The sequence below is a fragment of the Tupaia chinensis genome, unplaced genomic scaffold, assembly GCF_000334495.1.
Source record: "Tupaia chinensis unplaced genomic scaffold, TupChi_1.0 Scaffold143787_1, whole genome shotgun sequence".
NCBI lineage: Eukaryota > Metazoa > Chordata > Mammalia > Scandentia > Tupaiidae > Tupaia > Tupaia belangeri.
The window spans coordinates 737,274-754,173 of record NW_006203636.1 but is presented as its reverse complement, the minus strand read 5'-3'; the positions used below and the strand labels follow the sequence as shown (position 1 = coordinate 754,173).

The 16,900-nt window shown below is 39.5% G+C and overlaps 1 protein-coding gene across 1 annotated transcript in view; it reads left to right on the top strand.

Annotated features, from left to right (window-relative positions):
• TRAPPC3L (trafficking protein particle complex subunit 3L) overlaps positions 1–16,900 on the top strand; it is a 46,384-nt gene that overhangs the window by 15,353 nt on the left and 14,131 nt on the right. The window lies entirely within an intron of this gene.

Genomic DNA, 16,900 nt, shown 5'->3' with positions numbered 1-16,900 from the left:
CTATATATAGTTATATAATTATAACTATATATTTAACTAATATAATAATTATATATATATATATATATAGTTATTACAAGGGAAAATAGAAAATATATTTATACTTGTCTCTGGTCTAAGAACAACAACAAAGATCCCTTAGTTACACAATAATGTATTTCAAGGTTTACAAATACATATACAAAGGCCAGCAGATGGAGTAGTGGTTATATCACTGGACTCCCACATGGCCCACCACAGTTTGAGTCCCAGACCTGGTGACTTGAAAATCACACTGGGCACATGTGCATGCATGCCCATGATCCCAGAAAGAGAATGGAGATGATATTGCAGCATGGCCATCCACCCTGGAGGCTGATTTCTCACTTTCCCTTCCTCTCTCTCTCTCTCTCTCTCTCTCTCTTGCAGGCACATACACACTAAGGCAAAAACCTCTCAAAAAAAAAAAAAAAAAAAGAATGAATCCATGTTTTTCACTCAACTCCATTCCCACTGTGTAACCCTAAGCAAATCTGTCCAAACCTCAGTTTCCATATTGTCAGATGAAAACTCTTTCAACTGTAGTTCTCTTGAATTTCAGATATTGCTTTCCCTAGCTGAAGTCTGGGCACTGTATTACAATCATAAATAGCTTGAGTGTGATGAATGTCCCTTCCAAAACCTGCTTAAGAGTATTCATACCTTCTGGATACCAACAGTGTTTACAGCTACTCGGCCTTGAACGAATTCTGTTTGTAAAACTTGGAAAAGCTCTTTCTGTCAGTGTCCATGTCAATAGCATGGTATCTCTGAAGGTCATAGAAGAAATTCATCATTTTTCAGTAAAAACAGCACATCACTGATGTTATTCAAGTAAGAGAATGTTTTATAAAAGAAGAAAAAAGTACAGCATAAAAAGATTTGTAAAGCTTGAAGCTCTAATCACTGTGTTAAAAAATTGGAATCCAATTTACTGTACTTGTATAAAATTCTAAAAAATTAAAATGAAATCATTTTGTAATATAAATTGAAATTTTTTCTTAATTATATAGCTTGAGTGATGGGGGGGGGTGAGTGATACCAAATTAATGAAATAATTGAAAGGAAATGTCCATAGAAGGCAATACAGACAAGGATGCCTAAGGCAGGAAGCCTAAGTGGTGAATGTGGTAATAAGTGTAAGCTCTAGGGCAAAAGATTCCACATAATCCAGATAGGAGCCTACTGTCAGAGGAGATTTTTCCCCTGAATAAATTATTCCTATTTCAATAAAATCATGCATTTATAGTTGAGTCTACACAGAATAATACCATCAAATCATGCTCATCCTATATTTTGAAAAATCCTGCTTCTTATCTGAATGTACAAGACTTCAGTGGGTGAATCTATATAAGGAATTCAAAGGTTTTGAATCCTAAAACTCCTAAATCACTTATGAATGGGGGTATCCATTAAAGAAGAGCATTGCAACCTCCAATTCAGATTTGTACTCAGAAGCACTGATTTGGCACTTGAACAGGTACAAACAAATTTGCCTTTATTAGACAATTTCAAGGGGGAATACCATGACTTAGAAAGTAAAGCAGTGAGGGTCCAGTGAGGAGACAAAAAAAAAAAAACCAGAAAATTATTTCAACAAGGAATATTGAATATAAAAAGTTATTTACTTACTTACTTATATACATACACACACACACACACACACACACACACATATATATAAATCCTAAAACTCCTAAATCACTTATGAATGGGGTTATCCATTAAAGAAGAGCATTGCAACCTCCAATTCAGATTTGTACTCAGAAGCACTGATTTGGCACTTGAACAGGTACAAACAAATTTGCCTTTATTAGACAATTTCAAGGGGGAATACCATGACTTAGAAAGTAAAGCAGTGAGGGTCCAGTGAGGAGACAAAAAAAACCCCAAAAACCAGAAAATTATTTCAACAAGGAATATTGAATATAAAAAGTTATTTACTTACTTATACACACACACACACACACACACACACATATATATAAGACCATAGGCCTGAGAGAGGAAAGAAGGAACACATTTTTGAAGAAGATCCTCCTCCCAAAGCTGGGACTTAAAACTAGTTGGAGAGGGGTGATTCTGCAGACCATGGTTGGTGGAGAAGACCACTGGTTGCCAGAGTAAGTCTGATGGGCAGGGAACAATGGACTCAAATAGGCAAACTGGAAATCTGCACTGAGTACAAGTGCACTGAGGTTGACAGTGAGAGAAGCACCAGCTGGAACTAGCAAATTAGAAAAGAAGGCCACTGCGTATCCAGTGTGCTGCCAGTCAGCAGTCAGGGGCAGAAGGGCTGCATCCTCCAGCCCGCAGTGTCCCTGCAGCACCTTCTACTGTCAAGGGAGAGATGTTGTATAATCCAGCTCCAGTATCATGAGCAGGGCAATGCAGACTAGGTTTTGAGCTAAGAGGCTGTAAACTGACAATCAGCACTGAGGGCAAAGCCGTTCTGATTGTTGCTTATATTTCTATGCCGTTTTTACTTTGGTGGCTGCTTGTCTGCTTTGTTTTTGACCGTGTCCCACCTTTTGACCCACACCCAGAATTATTCTCAACTCTTGGCACAACTCTAGCTGGTGGAAGGAAGACAGGGCAAGGGAAATCATATTCTCTTCTTGCCAGGGTAGTGTCAACTTCTTGCAACTGAGATGCAATGTTCAACCTTTTCTTCTGAAATAATGACTTTCTTTTAAATACCACGAAACATATTAAATACAGCAACTGCCTTTTTTTCCTTCAAATTTCAACTTCAATAATCAAATCTGTGTTCTTTCTCAGACCATTCCATGACTATGAAATCTACTGTCTTTATCTTATAACCATTAGAAGTGCTGTTGAATGACACTATGACCAAGAACTTCAAAGCATTATTGGCTCAGAACCACAGAATATCATTGGCCAATGACTTTCTCGGAAGTCCAAGGAAGTGATATGCAAGGCACAATGGCAGATGCACACATAAGCTACCACTCTATGAAAGGGGTAGCAGGAACACAGGGCCTAGCTTCAAAGCCTGTGTGAGGGTCTCCTAGGCTTTAAATCTATGAGACCCATTTGCTGACATATCCATAGTTCTTCCCGTGAAAGTTAGTCTGCATTACTATGTTGAGGCAAGTGAGCAAAGATGATGAACGATCCTTGGAAAGATAAGGGAATTCGATTAACCTTACTCAAAACACCCTATTTATGAAAATGGAGCAAGGAAAGTTTGCATTTTAGTCTAATGTCTTAATCAGTCTGTGAAATATAATTTTATTATGTTTTGTGCCTGCTAATATTCCAAGAATTTGGCATTGACAAACTTCTTTTGTGTATATTTCTGCTTTCTGTCTAACTGAAGCAAATGCATTTTACAAAACATGGAAATAACACCGTTTTCTCAAGTGTGGCAATACACATAAACTTTATTTTTGATACTGTATTGGATTATCCAGTGAAGTTATCTTTCATTTCTGAGAAATTTCATTTCCCTATTACATTTATAAGTTTTTTTTTTTTTGAGAGGTTTTCGCTATAGGGCACGTGCCCTCGCCAGACAGACAGAGAGAGGCATAGAGACAGAAAGCGAGAAATCACCCCCCAGGGGGGATGGTCACACCACAATCCCTTCTCCTCCATTCTCCTCTCGGGATCTTGGGCACGCACGCACACGCGCCCGGCGTGAGTTTTAAGCCACCGGGTCCGGGATGCAAACCGCAGTCGACTACGTGGGAGTCCAGCAACATAGCCGTTACGCTAACTGCTGGTTCCTCATTTATAAGTTTTTAAAGGGAGGGATAATTCTAAGTAGTCTTGAAGTTTGACCCAACATGGCATAGTAAACCCACAGATTGTAAGTATTCATTAAATATTGTTGGAAATGAATTTGGAAAATACTCAAGGATTTTGTTTTTTCACAATCTACTGCTCCTCCTATTTTGTCCAGAAGAGGGCAGTAGTCCACGTTCTTCTCTGAATTAGAAACTTAAACTTTGCCCTTCTACTCTGATTGCTTATGAAAGGAGCTCTCTTAACTTCCAGCGATGTTCCCCACACTGAAAATCCATTGCTGTAAAAGTGTATGGAGTTGTTTATAATAACAAATTTACAATAACAACATTCAAACTGCACTAGGGTCCTGAACAGAAGAATAGCTGGTTTTCATTAAATAATGGGCAGTGAACTCATCCTGATCATTTTATATTGAAAGAATGTGTCCCCCCCAGTATTTATATTAGCATAGAACGTTTCAGAAAAAGGAGACTCATTCTGCTACTCTGAGGTCAACTGTGTTTACAAGTGCAAACATTAAGTAGGTCATCAAATCATGACATACTATATTTCACATCACAGAAAATGTTAGAAATGTATCCTAAGATGCACTGTGGAACTATGTTAGGTAGACTCCTTTAGGTTGCCAGCATTTGGGATATGTCAGATCATGTGGGTTTATTGTAAGAATATTCTGAAACACAATGGTCAGTCCTCATGGGAGAGTAGCAGTTGGAAAATCCTCTCCATTCCAGTCTATCATATGGGCTCAGCAGCAGGCCTTTGTGGTTTCCTACTTCAGTCCTCTACCATCTCAGTACCTCAGCTGTTCTCTGCTTATTTTTCTCTTGCATCTGCTGCCTGGTAGCTTTCTCTACTTCTGTTTCTTCCTTCCACCTCCATGCTTTTGGCACCGCACAGCTTTTGCAGCCTCATGGCTTCTGTTTACTCTTTTTCTCCGATGACTTTTGTCTTCTGCTCCATCACCCAAACTGATTTTTCTGTTCATCTCAGATTAAATGTCCCAAAAAGAGAAGTCTCTAAGCTGTCCAGTCAATCACGAGCCCTCTTCTGGGGAGAGTGTTCATGCTAGGTCACTTCCAGACTGCTAACCAAACAAAGTACTAACTACTGCCCAGATTCTCACTGCCCACCCTCACTCATTAACTGTGTCCAGAATGGCAGGGAAATGAAACACATCACAAGGAACCTCTCAGGAAGGGGGGTTCCCCCTGGGTCTAAAAACACTCAGAGATTTCTCAAAACGAGATAAAATTTGGGAAAATTGCTAGACACCTTATTCTTTCCACCTAGGAAATAAGTGAGTAATGTATGAGTTTTCCTTTACCTTTGACCCCTCTGTTCACTATATTCATCTTGCTAATGCTAGTGTTTGCTTTTGTTTATTCAAGAGCTAGAATTTGGGTAAAATGCTATTGCAACAGGCTTCATTTATTATCCTAACTGTTAGTTATTGAAGTAGGAAGAATCATCTTCGTTTGGTATGCACTTTGTAGATAATAATCGAGTAAGCAAATCTTCCCAAAAAATAAATGCTTCTCCACTTGGAAGCAGTCCAAGTGAAACTGCACTGTTAGTTGAAAGTAAATATGTTAGACAATTAGCCAGAGTGGGGTAGGCGTTTCTTAGAACAGTAAGCTCAGAAAGATGCTTTGGTAGCAGAGAGATACCCCAAATTCTCCAAGAAAAATGATTTTATACTACAATAGATAGTACTAGGTTTTCTTTTGAACTTCTAAAGGAACCAGTAATTAAAAAACGTCTGTCCTGTTAATCCTCGGGAACTTTTTCTTTAGTTACTCTTTTTTTCTTTTTTCTAAATCTTTTTTTTTTTCAGTTCTTCCTCTTGGCATTCTATGTTTTTTCAGAGTGTTACCAGAGATTATCTGATTTTTTTTTTTTGAGAGGTTTTTCACTATAGGGCGCGTGCGCTCGCCAGACAGACAGACAGAGAGAGACATAGAGACAGAAAGCGAGAAATCACCCCCCAGGGGGGATAGTCACGCCACAATCCCTTCTCCTCCATTCTCCTCTCGGGATCTTGGGCACGCACGCACACGCGCCCGGCGTGAGTTTTAAGCCACCGGGTCCGGGACGCGAACCACGGTCGACTATGTGGGAGTCCAGCGACATAGCCATTATGCTAACTGCTGGTTCCCGAGATGATCTGATTTTTAATGTGAACAGAAAAAGTGCCCAAGTGAAATAAACTTGGGCCAGACCCTCTAAGTTAAAGACATCAGATTGGCCTATCTCAGGTGTTTTTACTTTTTTTTTTTTTTACAAAGCAGGGAGCAGCTGATTTTACCTTATGCTTCCATATTTTATTTATCATCCCACTTTTTTCTGATTATATTCCTGTATTTTCTAAATAATATACACTTAAAAAACAAATACTATCCCTAAAAGGCACTGTATTTCACAATTCTGGATTTAAGCTTAAATGCAATGTACCAGTGTGATGTGCAACACTTGAATTGTGTCACCGTCTTATCACTACCTACTAAACGGGAACGTTTTTTGTTTGTTTGTTTTCCGTCCTCTGAGTGCTATTTCTTTTATTAGATATAAAATATAAACACCAAACTTGGAGCTGCCTTTTATTCCCACTTCCCCTCAACCACACACACACACACACACACACACACACACACACACTTTCTCTTACACACAACTTACTATACAGGATAGACTGAAGAACACATTCCAAAGGGTATACATAGAGGCATACCTTGAGCCTCTTTATCTCTATGCAAAATCTACCCTTCTCCTTTTTAAAATCTCTCACTAATGTTGTGGGAGACTGATTTTTGCTGATGAGCTTCTCAAAAGGTGACTCATTGGTGCCACTTTCATCTCACTGGGACTGGGAGCACTTCACTGAGTCACGCCAACTGCCTAGCCGTCAGCATCACCAGATGATAATATAATTTAGGCCTTTCAGTAAGTGGAGAGGGAGACTCTGCTCCCTACACAGATTTTGAAGGCAGTTACTGTTGTTGGACAACCTCCTCTCAGCTCAAATCTACTTCACCTCAGGCAACTCAGTGCTCTACCAAGTCAAGCTGCCAAGAGACCCCTAACAGTGCAGGGTGGGAAAGGGGAGGGTGCAGGTGGCTACCACTTATTCCACCTACCTCAGACAGCCAACAGTTGTGACTCTGTTATAAAGATTCTCCCAATCTTAAAATATTTGGATATTTTGCCACTGTCTTATACTAGAATTATTTATAAATAGACATTTGAGAATTCAGCCATTATTGTATGTACTTCTTATGTACAACCACAACTAAAAGTAGTTGCAGAGTCCTCAGAGTCTAGGTTGGATATGAGATCCAGGTATTCTTTACCGAGCACAAAGCTGAAGGATGGAAGAAAACAAGTGGAAGGCTCAGTTATGAATCCAGAGTTTGGACAGATGTGAAGTCTGCAGGGTCACGACCAACAGGGTGGAAACCATAGACCAGGTCAAAGAGAGAGTTCTGAGCTCAGTGCAGGCAAGGGAGGACCACTGGACTAAAGCACCATTTGTGCCTCTTTCTCAGCACCTTCCTAGAACTACTGCTTTCTTTAATCTTTCAAACACCCCTCCCCTGCCCCAACACACACACAAAAGGAATATTATCGGATTAAGTCTATGTATAAATTCTTTGCTATTACTATTTTTTAAAGGCTAACTCACAAACTAGTGGCAGGAGCCTATTGTATCACTTTCCCTTTTTTCCATTTTTTCCAACATAAGATATTAAAGTAAGTGGGTGCCCTTGGTAAACAGGAATTGAATTCCAGGGAAGTCACAGCGCAATACAAGAGAGCATTCCAGAAAGACTGGCATCACAGTTAGCTGAATGTCAGACCACTTTCCTACTTAGTTGCATTTTTGAAGACAGAAGAAGGAGAGTAGATAAATTACAAGGAAAGAAAAATTCTTTGTGGTCATAAAACTCTCAATATTTAAAAGTGATGAATATTTATGGCAAAACTGACTCAAAATATTTTGAGAATTCTTGCCATTTGGGGCAGAAATATGGCAGATTGATTATTAAAAATAAGATCGACAACCTCTTAGACTTCATTGTCCCCACTGAGTAGGTAATAAAGGACTCCCATAAACACCCATACATTTGATCTATTTCACCCTGTACTCTGGAAGTAGTGAAAAAGGAAAACTATAAGAATTTGTGTGTGTGTGTGTGTGTGTGTGTGTGTGTGTGTGGAAAAGCATGTATGTGCAACCACAAGGAAGGTATGAGGAGTTAGCAGACTGATTGGATCAAGCCCAGAAGACCACAGCAGCTACCTATGGATGGAGACGGAAGGGAAGGAATTTTTGTGTGGCCACATCCCACTGGGGGGGTATGGGCTACACACCCTTCCCCACTCCACTGCCTCTCTTTTTTGAAAAGGCATGCACTGTCTGGGAATTAGAAAGAGGAATGAAAAAAAGAAATTTATGAAAGACTTATGAAACTGTAAGGAAGGACAAACTTTTTCTCTATTCTTTTGAGGGTTTTGTTAGTTTTTTTGTTTGCTTGTTTGTCTTTCTTTATTTGTGCCTGAAAATTAAGTTGATGTAAGACAGATCTACAGGAGAAAAACATACAAATTCATTTAATAAAAGTTTTACACAGCACAGAAGCCTTCGTAAGAGTTGGACACTTACATATCAAATCGGACAAAGCATAATAAGTGTGCAAAAGCAAATAAATCAGGGAGCTAGGAGATAAAAGACATTTTAATAAAATATGTTCAAAATTCTCTCAGCCTCAACTTCTTGTCCTTGATGATAATAATGTTGATTTGCTTCTACTACAGGAAGGGGGTATCTTTTACATGAGAATTTCATCCCCTGCTTTTAAGAAAAAGCATAGTGGCCTGTAAGCGGCATGGTAGATAAGGTACTGGACTCCCACACGGCCTATTGTGATTCGAGTCCTGGACCTGGTGGCTTGCTTTCTCACTTTCTCTCTTTCAGCACTATATCAGATTTTAAAAATAATAATAATAAAAATAAATAAATAAAATTAAGCATTTTTTAAAAGAAAAAAAGCATAAAGGTCCGAACGGTCTTCTTATTCCTGCTTTTTTTTTTTCCTGCTGTTTGCACCTGTAACTTAGACTAGTCAATTTACATGCCAGAGTAGCTTATTTTGGTGTGACATTGTCTTAAGTCCTTCAAAACAAACTTAAGAATGTGGATTGAATATAGCAATGGCTTTGGGACCATTTCATTGATGTAACTAACTGCTTATAGTCAATTTCCTTACCAGAGATAAAAACCATGGAGTAAATATTCTGGGAAACAAAACCCTGTAGGCTAAAGCAAAATCCCCCTGGATCTAAATATTCATAGATACATAATAGGCCAGCCGAATTCTTGGTTATCTCTGCTTCTATGATTTTTAGTTCATGTCAGTAAAATTCGGTGTAGACTTGTCCTGACCCCTCAGTGATCCTTCAGGGTAATGATGACCAGTCCTAGCTGTCCCATAGAATCACCTAGAGCTTTTCAAAAAACTCATGCTCTGCTATTAGTTTCGACCTGTTAAATCATGGTCTCTAGGAATAAGATGCTGTCATCAGAACTTCTCAGTGATCCCTAAGTCATTCTAATGGCCACTGTTTAGAGTAAGAATTTCCAAACTGTGTTCAGTGGAGCTCTAGGATTATTGCCATGAAATTGAAGTGGTAGATCAAGGTTGCCATTCCAGACCCTCCATCTGAATTCTTCCAGAGTAACCTCTCAATTTCTCTCTTTTAAGTGTTTCAAATAAAATAAAATGTCTTTTTAAAAAGGGGGTGAATACAATAGAGACATTGGATAGTTTTGATAGAAACTTAACCTATCCCACTAGAGATTGGGATGACTAGCTTGTTTCTGGAGAAAAAGGTAGAGAGAGAAGCTGTATTTTGGAGAACACTCACTCCAAAGAAGATGGAAAGTGATCAAACACCAGTTTGTAACTATATATTTCTTTAATTGCTTTACTTCATGCATATGGTTAGTCAAACCCACTTGAAATTAACCAACTGATAAGGAAGCAAGTCTTTTTAAAATGCTAATTGCTAAACCTCATGTTTCCTCCCATGACACAAATACCAGCAAAACCCTGGAGGAGAAATAATTCTGTTCTGCTGAAACCATCAGCAATCATTATTATTGCAGAAACACATCCCTTTAATCTTAAAATACAGGGATAGAATGTTGTTACAATGCAACTAGTCACCATTTTATAGGCTGTATATTCTACCAAAGGATGCCTATATTTTGATGTACTGTTCTTAACAGGATTATTAAACAAGGTTATTCTATATCACTTGAGTTTTAACTTACTGACTTTATCCTATACCTTGAATGATCCAACAAATGTGGTTAGGTGCCTTAATTCATTTTTACCATTTTAGTCTTAGTTTTCATAGTTATTTAAAACTTGTAAAGATTTTTCTCTGACATTTATATGGCTGTAGGTTCTGGAAATCTGAAATTATAAATAGGTGGCTGTTCAGAAAGATACAATCTAAAATAAAAAAAAACCTAAAGTTTGGGAACCACTCTAAATCTTTATGAACTCTTTGCTAAAATTTCTTTTGTATCAATTGTTATTTTAATCTAAGTAAATATACTAAAGAACATGGGAAATTGACTTCATAGATATGGCAGAATCTTAGTTTGAGCTTACCTACCCAAAATATCCAAAACCCAGGGTGAGAAAGTTGTTCAAGATGGGAAAGAATCCAGGGGCTCAGACAAAGGCCAGGAAATTAGGAAATAGATATCTATTCCCAAGGGTATGCTAAGAAGCCAATTGTCTGGGAATTTGTGTGCTACCAGCTATAAGATTTAGGACAGAAGAGTAGGAAAAAACACTGAGGTGTATTCATTCAATATTTCACAAAGAAAACTTATTTCACTAATGCCTCCTTTTACAAATAAGCATTCTTTCAAAAATAAGTGAACATTTCAAGAACACACGAACATGAGGAAGCATTTTGAGTGATAGAAGTTAGGACTCAGAAAAATCTGGGTCCCAGTTTAGGTTCTGTAACTTAACGGAGGCTTACCCACATTAATCATTTTGAACTTTAGTGTTATTTATAAAAATGGAAACAGTAAGACTGCCTTTTATACTTGTCAAATTTAGGTGAATGAAGACTGTAAGATTAATTCAGCTTTTTAAAACTGTCAGAGAGCCTGTCTCTCTCTCTCTCCTCTCTCTACTTGGCTAACTTGGACTTATTCACTGCTCTGCAGTCTTTAGATAATTGGGCTTCTTCTATGGTGGTTAATATTTACCAGACTGTTGAGCATTGTAAGAGATTAAAGCATAAACTGCAATATCGCTTAACAATTCAGACTCACTTCTGCTACATTGTATTGGTTCCTTAAGATCAGACTCATAGGAAGAAAATAAGGCTACATCTTTCAGCTGGAGCCATTGAACCATATTTAATTTACGACTTCTACTATTGTTACATTGTAATATACAATAAAATAATTATACAACTAATGATGATCAGTATTTGCAGCCACTCCCCAGCACTAGGGTCACCACCTCAGCTTCACCTTAGATCATCAGACATTAGATTCTCATAAGAAGCATGCAACAGGGAACCAGCAGTTAGCATAATGGCTATGTCACTGGACTCCCACGTAGTTGACCATAGTTCAAGTCCCGGACCCGGTGGCTTAAAACTCATGCCGGGTGCGTGTGCGTGTGTGCCCAAGATCCCGAGAGGAGAATGGAGGAGAAGGAATTGCGGCGTGACCATCCCCCCTGGGGGATGATTTCTCCCTTTCTGTTTCTTTGTCTCTCTCTCTCTGTCTGGCGAGCGCACACGCCCTATAGCGAAAACCTCTCCAACAACAACAAAAAAAGAAGCATGCAACATATATTCTTCACATGTGCAATTTTAATAGGATTCACACTCCTATGAGGATCTAATGCTGTTGCTGATCTGATAGGAGGCAGAGCTCAGGCTGCAAAGCAAACAATGGGGAGTGGCTGTAAATACAGATGAAACTTCGCTTGCTCATCTGCTGCTCACCTCTTGCTCTACAGCCTTGTTCTTAACAGCCCACAGACTGGACCAGTACTGTGATGTGGCCTGTTAGTTGGCGACCCCTGCCCTGGATGATCCAAACATGCAGCAAATCTTGAGAACCATTGACAAACACAGATGCTTCATATCCAGTCATTCATGATAACATTTGAAGGTTTTTTTCTTTTTCATTTTGATCTGTTTTTCAATTTACAGAAGGGACACTCCCCAGAGAAGGACAGAAAGAGAAAAGGAAAGTGAGGAAACAACCCCCATGGAGGATTGTTATGCCACAATCTCTTTTCTGCTATCTCTCCCTCCTTTCAAAATTTTAGGCATGCAAGCACACATAGCTGGTGTGTCCTAAAAATAACCAGGTCCAAGATTTGAAACTTGCAGTCAGCCATGTGGGAGTTGGTTGCCCCAACAATCGTGCCATCAACTGGCCCTGAAATTTGTTTTAATGATGTGAGGATCTTAAATAAATAAATAAACAAACAAACAAACAATCACCCAGATTCAAGCATTACCCACAAAGTAAACTAACTATTCTGTGGTTGTGTAACAGAAGAAAAGAGAGGGAAATATTAGAAAATTAAGATACTCGCCTCAGAGAATTTAGAACCACCAAAGTCTAAGTAGAATAATAACAGTTAATTGTTGAAATACCTGAAACATGTCTTATAATAAAAAGTCATAGTTTTCTGTTACTCAATGATTTCTGAATTATTTTAACCAGTTTCAATAGTTTGTCAGTGGGTCATCAGGCTTTAAAACACCTAATTTTAATAAATAATTTCAGCCCTTTCCTATTAAATATATACATCTGGGGATCAGCTTATGGATGTGGTGTGGTGTTTGAAGTAGCTGGATCTCACATGGCTGACTCCATAGTTCAAGTCTTGGACCTGGCAGCTTGAAAAGTACATGGTACATGTGCACACATGCCCAAAATCTTGAGAGGAAAATAAAGGGATTGAGGCATGGCGATCACCCCCTCCACCCCCATGGGGTGGTTTCTCACTCTCTCTCTCTGTCTTTCTCTGGTGAGCACACATACCCTGCAGCAAATTTAAAACATGTTTTTTGAAGGTGCTTCAAAGATCCCAAGTAGAAAACTGTATATGGTTTTCTGTGTTCTGTTCTGTTTTGTTTTGTTTTTGTGTCAGAGGGCACATGAACATATGAGAGATAGAGAGGGAGAGAACTCTAATTAGGCCTGGTCAAGCCATAATTTTTTTTCATCCCATTCTCCATCCCATCAAAATCATAACAATAAGCAAGCATGCCTGGCATGTTTTTTCAAGCTACCAGTGCTAAGACTCAAACCCTGGTTGGCCATGTGGAATCTGGCTTCCCCTGTGCTGCACTTAATTGCTATGCTGCAAGAAAGGCCCCCACCTATGTTTTTAAAACATTATTTTGGTGGGACCAGCAGTTAGCATAATGGCTATGTCACTGAACTCCCATGTAGTCGACTGCAGTTCGAGTCCCGGACCAGGTGGCTTAAACTCACGCCAGGCACGTATGCGTGCATGCCCAAAATCCTGAGAGGAGAATGGAGGAGAAAGGATTGTGGCGTGGCCATCCCCCCAGGGAGTGATTTCTCACTTTCTATGTCTCTGTCTCTCTCTGTCTTTCTGGCAAGCACACGCACCCTATAGCAAAAACCTCTAAAAGAAAAAAAAAACATTATTTTGTACACACATATATTTTGCAACTTATTACTTAAAGGTAAAAATGTGTAGTATTGTATAATTATTTGTCTACTGTATTTTTAATATTTGCTAAATGCCTTTATTTCTTTATTTTACACTGGTTATGAATAAGTGAAGGAATCCTAAAACTACTGGGTTCATTAGTTGAACCCAAATAAAAAAGAACTATGCACACACACATACACAAATAATGTATATCTGTACATAATTCATTTATGGGATAAAGTTGACAAAGGAAGTGTTATTTACCAGGAATTTTTCCTTGTATATATTCCTTGTGTGGAAATGCATTGAGCTCTTTCAAAATGCATTTTCCAACACTTTCCTTTTATGGAATAGAGAAGTAGTGGCAGAGAGATGACAAAGTTTGCTGACACACACATTTGCTGCACTTTGGCACTGGGAGAAATTAGAAGTTTAAAAAAGGGATTTAACCCTGGCTTGGGGTTGCTCTAGTCCAGAGTTCTTTTCCATTGATTTAATTCTAGTCCTAAAAGAGACTCTCATAGCAGACTTGAGTAGGGCCCTTTTGATGCCCTTTCCAGATATCCAGGTTCAGGGCACTCATCTCCCAGTTGCTGTGACACAGCCATCTCTGGAAAATCACCCTTGGGTCTTTGAAGGCTCCTCACTTAGAGCTTTTTGGAGAAAGTCATTACCCTGGGCCTATAACAGCTCATATCCACAACTGACGAGCAGCCGTTGGGATCAGGCCAAGGCCGACATTCCAGAGCCTTCCATGAATCAAGGCAAGACTGATGTCCCAGAATTTCCTGAAGTATTGATTAGTCTGCAACTTCACTTGAAAATACATTATTTTTTATGCCTCTTCTGCCAACAAGTTTCTCCTAAAAGCATTCCCTTTTAATAAATCATTTGTATACAGCTCCCTGTATCAGGTTTTGCCATTAAGGAGGCCAGCTTCAGACAACTAATTTTCCACACTTCTGGAGTCTTCCCTATAAGAAAAAGCTTATTTGTCTGCTTCTAGATACCCATTCCCTCTGGCTACTTAAGAACAGCACCAAATAACTCCCCCTTTCTCAAACCGCTCTATCCAAGGTTATTCATGGGACATCTGAGATTTCTTGGACTTACTTTACCTCTGCATAAAATACTATTTAAAAGGGATTTGAGACCAGGAGTTGAGATGAGAACCCACTGGGGTGAATTGATCCACAGTAAGAGAATGAGTTCCACCACTGATTACTAAGCTGCAGCAAAAAACTACCCCAGATACGGGCTTTGTAATGAGTTGTCCTGGATGTTCCTGAATGAGATAGGCTTAGTTTCTGACTGCAGAAAGCCCTTGTGGCTGATGGTGAAAGAAATATACCCTAGAATAGACTACTCAACCCTCAACTTTCTGCAGCTAAGCTACTTCTGTGGAAGTGCTGCTTCAGCCTCTCAGGTACCCCAAGAAATGTATGGGCATCATCTAATTCCCATGTGTCTTCAAATTCAGAAGATCCTTAAGGGCAGGTAGTTCCAGGTCAAGAGGAAAGGAGGAACATTCTGTCTTAGCTGACTTTTTTCCTCCCTACATTACTATTTTTTTTCTCCTTCATTCTGACATCTCTGCCCCTTAATCTCTATTCTAACCCTTCTCCTTCTCCCCATCCTGTCTCTGCACCTACAAGTTCCCAAGGATATGGTATATATAATATGTACATTCGTAAAACTCAACACTGAGCATTGACAGTCATCCAGTGTGTGGGTTTCTCCCACACTGACCAACTCTCCAGCACTAGTTGCATGTCCTGCAATTCCATTCATTTCTGACACCACGTTGAGTTCAGTGCAGACCTCAAATAGGTTAAGGGCTCAGTTCTATAAGGTTGCCCCCGACTTCAGTCTCCAGTCACATGCAGAAGGTTCTCAAGTTACCCACCCTTCTATCTGATTTGGCTACAAATTAGAGGTTCCCATGATCCCCTTCTCAGGGTCAGTCACTTGGTACAGTGACTCACAAAACTCAGGAAGCTGCTTTACATTACTATTACCCCTTATTTATTTGAAAACTGTACAACTTAGTACCAGCCATGTGGAAGAGATGCGTAGGGCAAGATTTGAGGAAGGAGTATGAGCTTCCATGTTTCCTTCGGTGTGCCACCCTCTCCATGTTGAGCAACCCAGAAGCTCTCTGAATCCTGTCCTTTTGTAGTTTTAGAGGCTTCATGACAAAGGTATGGTTGACTATGTCATTACCATTAATGAGTAATAAACTCAACTTTTAACCCCTCTCCCCTTCTCAAGAGACAAGGTCTGGGGGGGTGGGTCTGAATGTTCTAACCTCTAATAACCTGATTGGTTCTTCAAGCAATCAGCCCCCATTCTGATGCCCAGAGAGTTCCCAACCATCAGTCATCTAATTGGCAAAAAAAGAATTCCCTCCAGGGATTTTAGGAGCTCTGAGCCAAGAATAGGCACCAAAACCAAATATGTATTTCTTATTATAAATCACAGTATCGCAGATGCTTCAGGTCTTATACCCATAGGGTTCTCCCCTCCATTTTTTCTCATGTGTTTTGGTAATAAAGAGATAAGTAGAGACCAGCAGATGATGTAATGGTTACGTTATAATGGTTATGTAGCTGACCACGATTTGAATCCCAGACCCAGAGGCTTAAAACTCACACCGGGCACGTGTGCATGCATGCCCAAAATCCTGAGAAGAAAATAGAGAAGGAATTGCTGTATGGCTATTCCCTTGGGGGATGATTTCTCGCTCTCTGGCGAACACACTTTCCCTATAGCAAAAATATCGCAAAAATAAAAACAACAAACTGCAGAACAGTTTTGGAGCCAGAAGGCGATGTGGAGGTTAAGGCACTGAATTCCATATAGCTGACTTTGTGGTTGGAGTCCTAGCATCTTGAAAATCACACCAGGTGTATGTGTGTGCCCTAAATCTCAAGGAGACTGGAGGAGAAGGGATTGCAGCATGGCCATCCCCCGTGAGGAATGATTTCTCATGTTTCCCCCTCTCTCTTTGTCTCTCTTTGGAAAGCATGTTCAGCTTATGGCAAAACTAACTAACTAACTAAGCAAAACTGCACAACACTTTTATAACAGTACCATTTTGGACAATGTCCTTAGGTCAGGGCCAGTTTACCCTGTTATGATGTAAATGTTTATTTGCCCCCAAAATTTTTATGTTGGAATTCTATCCTCGTAGGCAACGGTATTAAGAGGCGGGACCTTTGAGAGGTAATTAGATGATGAGGGCAGAGCCTTGGGGAAATGAGATTAGTGTCCTTATAAAAAGACAGTCCAGGGAACTTACTGCCCTTCTTATCATGTGGGGACACAGTGAGAATTCAGCAGTACCTCACCAGAACCCATTCCTG